Genomic DNA, 7,943 nt, shown 5'->3' with positions numbered 1-7,943 from the left:
TTTTTAAGATAAATAAACAATTTTTGTTCGTTAAATTAATATAGTGGATATAAAAGGCTTAAACATATCACCATTACATAGCTTCCCCTTAGTAGTAATTCTTTGAAAATAAGATTAACAAAAACACGATGGTTTTTTCAGATAAAGAATCATGATTTTTCGCTATATTACTCATATTTATCACAGCGTGATTTTACTTAAAACCATTTAATGTGAATTTATTTCAACAGTGTTTAGAAATAAAATACAATATATAGTAATAAAAAAAACTAGGCCTCACTAATAATGTTATTCATATTTAATAAATAAATCAACAGTATTGATTACAGTATAATTGATTCAAAACTGTAAGAAATGTTGTATTCCATACTAAATGTCACAAGAAGGCAAAATTAAAGTCTACAGAAATATTTCCAATGTTATTCACAAAAGAAACTTATTCCGAAAACAGAATAAAGTAAAATCAAGCTTTTTAAATACAATTAGTTGTCTTTTAAGACAAACCTCATAAATGCCGGTATTTTTCCATATTTATCGTTGTTCTTTTTTCAACAAAGCATCATATCTACCGTAAAACCTTTATTATTTTTCAGTTAATAGCTGAGTTCAGATTTCTAATACAAACATAAGTTATAATAAGAATCCTTCCTTGACGCATCTGAGTACAAAAATTAGGCAGGAAAACATGAATTAAACATATGGAAAAAACACAATTTTCCACGTCACAACGAAACATTATTGTGTACCTAAATTACATTTCATTTGAGCACTTCTTTATCATAAATTGTTCAGTTATAAAAATATTGCTCAACGATCGCCATGTTAGTGGTGGAGGCGTCACATTTCCGTGTTGTCGGGGTCACCCTCATATCCCTCGTCAGGACTCTCAGTTAGCACGGGTGGCCGGGGGTGTGGTGGGGGGAGGGAGGCCTTCTCTGATTGGTCGGACGTCTGAGCCGCCACACTACATTGGGTAACAGTCTTAACTGAGTCTGTCGAAGTCTCCGGCCATTGGGCCGCGACGTCCTTGGGAGCCGGCTCACTCTTATAGGCAGCTGGTGGTGACGGTAGTAAGAACGGTTCTGCGAAACTCGTCTGCGTTTCCGTCGAGAACGGTGGAGGACCGCAAGGGTATCCCTCGGCAGTGTATCTTATGTCATTAGCTGTAATGTTCATACGAGGGTGGGTGAATGGACTTCGACAGGAACTCAGCTTCCCTGGAATACCTACTGGCTGGATTCGCTGCGTTTTGTCTCGGTTTGTGAGGAAGAGTACGGTAGAACGCAGCAGGGGGCATTGCAGTGACGGAGAAGTGAGTAGGGATTTTTGGTAGACCGTAGTCAACAGGGTAGCCGTCGTTGCCGATGAACTTTCTCGGGGATAGTTGCACGTCTTGCATGTTAGGGTAGATTTCTCTACTGCCGGATATTCCTCTTGATAGAGATGTAACGTTCGGAAGCCTTTGGTTTACGTCTCTCCATTGAGAATTGGGTTGATTCTTGAATTCGTCGACGCTGCTACCGGTAGCACTTTCACCATCAGTGCCGTTTAGAATATCATTAGATTTCAACCTGCCTTTGCTACTCTCGGTGTCGTTTAACAGGTCGGGATTCTGTTCCACTTGTTAGGTCTTTAACATGCTTTGCATCCCGAAGGGGTGAAGACTGCTTAGATTGTTTGGAACGACAATCATCCCCGCGTCTGTGGACAGCAGCATCATATCATGTGGTTGGCCATCTGTCAATATTACTGACCCGTTGAGTTTTGAGTTTCCTAAAGGATTTATGGTTGAGTTTATCCTCGTCATTTTTTCGGAGCTTTCCCGCATGCCAGGAGCCTTTGATGTTTGTTGGTTTAACGCAGCGACTTTACTTCTATCCTTCTTCCTCTTCTTTCTTCTCTGTTTCCTACATCTCAGGACGCAAATGGTGACGAACAGAATGAAGAAAATTGCGACCACGGACACTACTCCGGATATCAAAATGATGTATTCATACGGGAATACCGCTATTCCCACAAGAGGCTCTTCTTTAAGTACGATTCTTATGGTGAAGTTCGATTGAGATTTCCCTGCTGGGTTTTCCGCAATACAGACGAATGTTCCGTTGTCATCGATGTTTGTGTTGAAAATAAACAGTTCGCTTTTCTTTTCTATACCACCTTCTTCGACGAAGTAGTACAAGTGGAGACCGGGAGCTACCATTGAGTCGTTTTGTAAAACTGTTCCTTGGAACCACCACGACACCTTGGCTTCTGGAATAGCCGAAACCCTGCAAAGGAGAGAAACGTTCTTGCCCTCTGCTATCTCCAAGTACAGGGTTGTTGGTGTCACGTCCGGTAAACAAGCTAACTCGTTCTGTTCCAGACTGTTTATCAACCTACCCTTGAGTCGTAAGGGCGAATTGCACTTAGGCTCTACAGTTTGGGGTACTCTATACCTAACCATCCAGTCTCTAAAATCAACGAGACGACAGTCACACTGCCATGGGTTGTTCTGGAGGGATATTCCATTGAGTTTCTCCGGAAGAATATTCGAACCTCGTATATTCATAATTCTATTTTTATCCAGTTTCAACCACTCTAAGCTCTCAAGCCCGTTGAACGCGTCATCTTCAATAACTTCCATTTGGCAATCAGTCATTTCCAACGTCGATAAGAACTTTAGAGGTTGAAACGAAGCCGACTTTAGGTACCTTATCGGGTTTTTGTTCAGCGTTAACCGCATCAACGCTGGGTAGTCCAAAAATGTCTCGGTGGGAACTGACGTAATGTAGTTAAACGATAGGTCAAGTTCAACCAGATTCGTCAGCCCTCTGAAGGCTCTGTCATCAATCTGACTTATTCTGCATCTCGGTAAGTATATTTTTTGCAAGTTTGTCAAGCCCATGCGTTGAAACCTCTCCCGTGGCAGAAGCTTAAGATTGTTGCCGGTGAAATCAAGAACCTGCGTCCCTTGATCCATGCCATCAGGTATCGTGATCAGGTTCTTATTGATACATTGATACATAGGATAATTAAAATATTTCCATTTATAAAATAGGAAAAGACATAATAATAAAAACTAAACATATTTTATTAAAACGTTTTTGGCATAAACATTAAGTAACACGTAATAAAGACAGGGAAGGAGGTATGATCTGTTTAGACTCGCCGACACCTTATTATAATATATTTCTCTTACGTGCTTTGTAACTAACTGAGATACTACTTCCAATTTTATAAAATAATACCTTGGTTATTTTAGGTTTCGTTCGTTTGTTTAATCTTCTGAATTGAGTGTTACGTCTTCGAAACAACAGACCAAACGAATTAAAACCTGCCTATATTAGCCTACTTTATCGAGAAGGACTTAACAATAAGATTAATATGTTGTATGTGTGTTAGTGATGTGCAACCATGTTGATTTTAGATAAAAACGCAATAATGATCAAAATTAATGTTCTACTTAATTAATATTTTAACTATAGATAATTAGGTCCCGAAAATCTTGATAAAGTTGTCTCAAGAACATATAGACAGTGGAATTAATGTTTACATTTCATTATACCGGTTTGCTCAGTGAGCTTGTCTAAAAGCTTAACCGCTGAATTTGAGATAGTAATGAATTGTAAACGGTGCCATCCTCGTCTTGTGGGACACTTGGACAGCAAAAAACAATTTGACGAAACGGCATACAAATTTGTTGTTGTTAATTATGTTTCTGTCTTGATATTTTAGAACATTTTAATTTAAGAAACAATCTAAAATAAATCATTTCAGATAAAGCCTTTTTAAGTGTGTCGACGTTGTCAAGACAGTACAGTATTGACTATATTGCACTAGCAGACGTGATGGTCTAGGGGTAGAGAATTAGGCTTAAGTCCCCGAGGTTGAGAGTTCAAATCCTCTCAATACCCAATGGCATTAACCTTCACCCCTCTAAGCCTTACCTAAATTAATGTGTAAATCTGTTTCGGGCATAGCCTAGTGACCTTGGGTGAACATTTTATTAAGTAATCTAATATCATCATCCCATGCTAGAGATGTGTTGAACTTAGGAACTAAGATCACCTAAGAAGCTAAATATAAAACCAAGGCTGTCAGAATGACGTATGACTGCCACATACAATATTCATGAAGAGTAAAAACTTGTTGCGTTTATCACAGTTCTTACACTTCCACTTAAAATTAAGATACTTTGATTTATGTTTGACTTTATGGATAATCCCCTTTTACTTTTGTTTACCTCATCACCAAATAATAACTGAATTATTTTTATGTATATAAATAAATAAATAAGGTCTTTATTCATGAGCGAATTTCAGTTACAAAACTGTTTTACAAATTGACTCAAGTCAGAACTTAAACTAAATAAAACCTCTTATAACTACGAAACAAAATAAGATAAGTTACAAACTCTTTAGGTGATTCTTAAAACTGTTGTAAGACAGTGCTTTTAGCTTGCAAGGAAGTGCATTGTACTGAGCCGGCCCGAAGTAAGAAAAACCCCTTCTACCAGCATCAAGAACAACCCTTGGTATGTCAAGCAACAAGTCCTGTCTAGTTCTGCGCTCTCTCACGGCCGACCTCGCTTTCAGTTTTTCCTTCAAGTACTGTGGTGCCTGAGTGACCAGTGTTTTGTGGACGATACATGCAACCTGCTTATCACAGCTCTTTTGGATTGTATTTGAGATCCTACGGTGACTTGTTATATGATTAATGCTTTTGGAAGTTGAAAGCTCTGAGTTATTAACTGTAACTTTGATGCTATTTTTTTTATATCACAATCTCGGTGCTGAATTGTAACATTATTAGGGTTTACATGACACTACTCGAACGAAAGTAGTATTGTTGTGTCCCGTAATCTGCTTACGATAGAGTGAACAAGAAGGATAAATAGGTACAATTTTAACAATAATAAATTAAAGATATATGCAGCTGCGGTTTAAAAATAAAATAAATATACATAATAACATAGAACTTGTTCCCTTTTTACTCTACAATACTATTAAAACAATGTTATTAAAATGGATTTAAATATAACATATAGTTAGTTTTATTCTAATTGAGTTCCACAAACTCTTAAACTAAAACATGTTGGTGCCAACATTGTGAATATTATCAGCTACTTTGTGGCCTTGCAATGGAATGTTGCCAGTTTTCAAACAATTAATCATTAGTGCCAAGTTAAAGTACACAAATAGTAATACCATTTTCAATGTTAGGCTTCTTGGCTAGGGGTGGTGTTGTAATCAGCTGAAGATACCACTAACCCTAGAAATTAATGGAAATTAAATAAATAATGAAGCTTTTAACAATTTTTTTAACAACAGTACCAGCCTTTTGTCTCAGAGCGATTTGACGGAAAAATTGTGTTAGTGCCCCAACTAGGATTGCAAGGTGATTAAACCTCCGTTAGCTTAATAAGTGTACAATTGACAAAGTAGGCCCATTTTAAATCTAGAATTAATTGTCCACTACAGCAGAAAATTACAATTTTGAATTACGAAGAGTTTAATGGACGGTTTTAAACAAACAATGAGTTTGTCTGTACACAATGAGACCCGATAGTCACAGTCTGATGTTTGGACGTCGTTCATCTTGTATGAATTACCTGCAACCTAGACATTACAGCTGACTGTCCATTACACACATGTGAACCTCCTACTGGAGTCATTACTGGTTGAAACTGTGTTGCAGTGTTATTTGGACCAGAAACTGCAATAGCTTTAGATGGTTGAAGTAGGTATTTCATTCTATTATAAAATCCAAGACTACTTCGCGACTTTTATGTTTTCCAGATGATCAATAAGAATGATAAATAAAGGGAGTATGTTTATCCCATCGATGTATATAGGTTAGACACCTATCATTTAATTCAGTATCCACTAAGAGTTAATTTTTAGTTTTTTTTTGTACTATTAAGTAGAGAAACAATTAGGTTTCTATTAAATGATTGAGTTTAGATGGATTAGGTTAAAAAAAGTGGTTTGTGGTGCAATCACTTATTGTTTATATTGTAGATTATAGGAAAACGGTTTGTTTAATATACTCGCAGTCATATGAAAAACTGAAAAATATAAAAGATGACAAGAAAAAGTAAAAATAAAGAAGACAGAGAGAACTAGGTGGTGTCCACATCAATATTCAGGTCTACTGCGGTGTTCCGTTTGTTTTATCTCCCAAACCAAAAACCACCTTCGGTTGTGAACGTCAAGGCTTTAGCAACTTTTATTTACAGAATTTTACATACAGTATTTTAGTAGTAGTTCAGCCAAAGAAATACTACCCTAATGGTTAAAATGTTAACTTTTAATGGCGAATATTCTGTAAATAAAAAGCTATACTTACTACGTTTTCTTTAATATTAAAATGATGGATCTTATATTTTAATCTCTAAACACAAAATATTATACATTATATATATGTATTTTAGACAAAATTGAATGATATAAACTGAAGAAATTATTTTGCTACAATAACTCAAATTCACACAATTTTCACTTTAATACAACAGTAAAACACATTTTTAATGAAACCTGATTGCCGTTAATAATCTCTTTGGCTATTTTGATAGGAATTCCCCTAATTAAGTTCGTTTGATAAATATACTGAAACATGGTTATTTTTGCAATGGACTTTCTTTAATTGGTCCTCACAAAAAAGCTGGTCAGTCACTTAAAAAATATCTTATTTAACTTTTAGATTATTTTTGAATTTTTAATTGCATTACAATACCTTTGTTGGCATACGCATTTTAATTGGTAATGTTATATTAACAATCATGTTATATTAACAATGTTACAAAGGTAACATCTTTGTACTTTTGATTTACTGCTGTTCAAAAATAGTAAATCTTTATACAATTCTCAAACATGACTTAATACTAATTTGTAGGAAAAATGGATGTAAATATGAATTTTAATTAGAAAACGTTAGTTGACTATCACAAAGACGATTTGCATAATGGCCAATAATTCAGTGTTCCATAATCCGTTGATGTTTCGGATAGCTTGGATAACGGGCCATTAGGCTAATGAACGGAATGTTTTATTGAAGAGCAGACGAGTCAAGTCTCCGAACTAAGATCATGCATTATTAAATACCCCTGTTGAACACAATTACAGTTTTCTATATCTTACAGAATGGCGTTATGGTTGACTCATAAACATCCGGAATATTTCATTTCATTTCATTACATAACACTTCTACATGCATTCACATCATGAATACATATAATAATAAAGTGTGACAGATTCATAAAACAAAATTATTTTGAATTCCCTTACAGTTATCCTTATTGTTTTTTTACACAAATCTACAAAACTTTAATATCAAGTCCATCTTGGTTCTATTGGAAGAACTAAAACTATTTCTAATAAACAATAACGGTTTGTATTATTTTTTTACTATGTGAAAAGTTAATGAAATTGACGTCAAAGTGGTGTTACTAGATTTATATATAAACTAATGCATGCGAGGTGAGAAAATTATTAGTTATGGTGGTCGACGAAGAATCTAAATATTTCGATTTTAAGTTAGATCGTTTCTGGACCCATATGACGTTTTATCTCTGAGCTATTTATAACCTATGCCATCTAATAAAATGTTTACGTTGCATAGTAACAAGACCAATGCTAAAAACAATCCTTACAAAACTAAAAAATCTAAAACTTCACAAAAGGCGTAAAAAAATAACTAAAAGAATTCAATTCAACATTGCGTGAAATAAAACATTCTTGAAAAATTTATCATTATTATTGAAACAACATAAGAAGCCAGGCTTTTGATAATTGATTCATCAAGTTACCAATGAATAAAAAGACTGAAATTAGGAGTTTCCAAGGCTCGTTTCCAAACGAGAGCGTTTTTATGATTTCGTCGAGTTGTTAATTAAGCAATACAGTTTTGAATAGCCTAGCAATCACTGGCCTTTATATTCTAACCAGTAAAACAATAGGAAG

General features: G+C 35.2%; 1 pseudogene; it reads right to left on the bottom strand.

The window, feature by feature from the left end:
* Positions 1 to 716: 716 nt before the first annotated feature.
* On the bottom strand, positions 717 to 3,007 carry LOC128984832 (leucine-rich repeat-containing protein 24-like; annotated as a pseudogene).
* Positions 3,008 to 7,943: the final 4,936 nt, after the last annotated feature.

Source organism: Macrosteles quadrilineatus, unplaced genomic scaffold (genome assembly GCF_028750875.1).
Source record: "Macrosteles quadrilineatus isolate MER2022 unplaced genomic scaffold, UCM_ALF_1.0 Scaffold_2__2_contigs__length_208266976, whole genome shotgun sequence".
NCBI classification, from domain to species: Eukaryota; Metazoa; Arthropoda; class Insecta; order Hemiptera; family Cicadellidae; genus Macrosteles; species Macrosteles quadrilineatus.
This window is presented reverse-complemented; position numbering and strand designations above follow the sequence as displayed.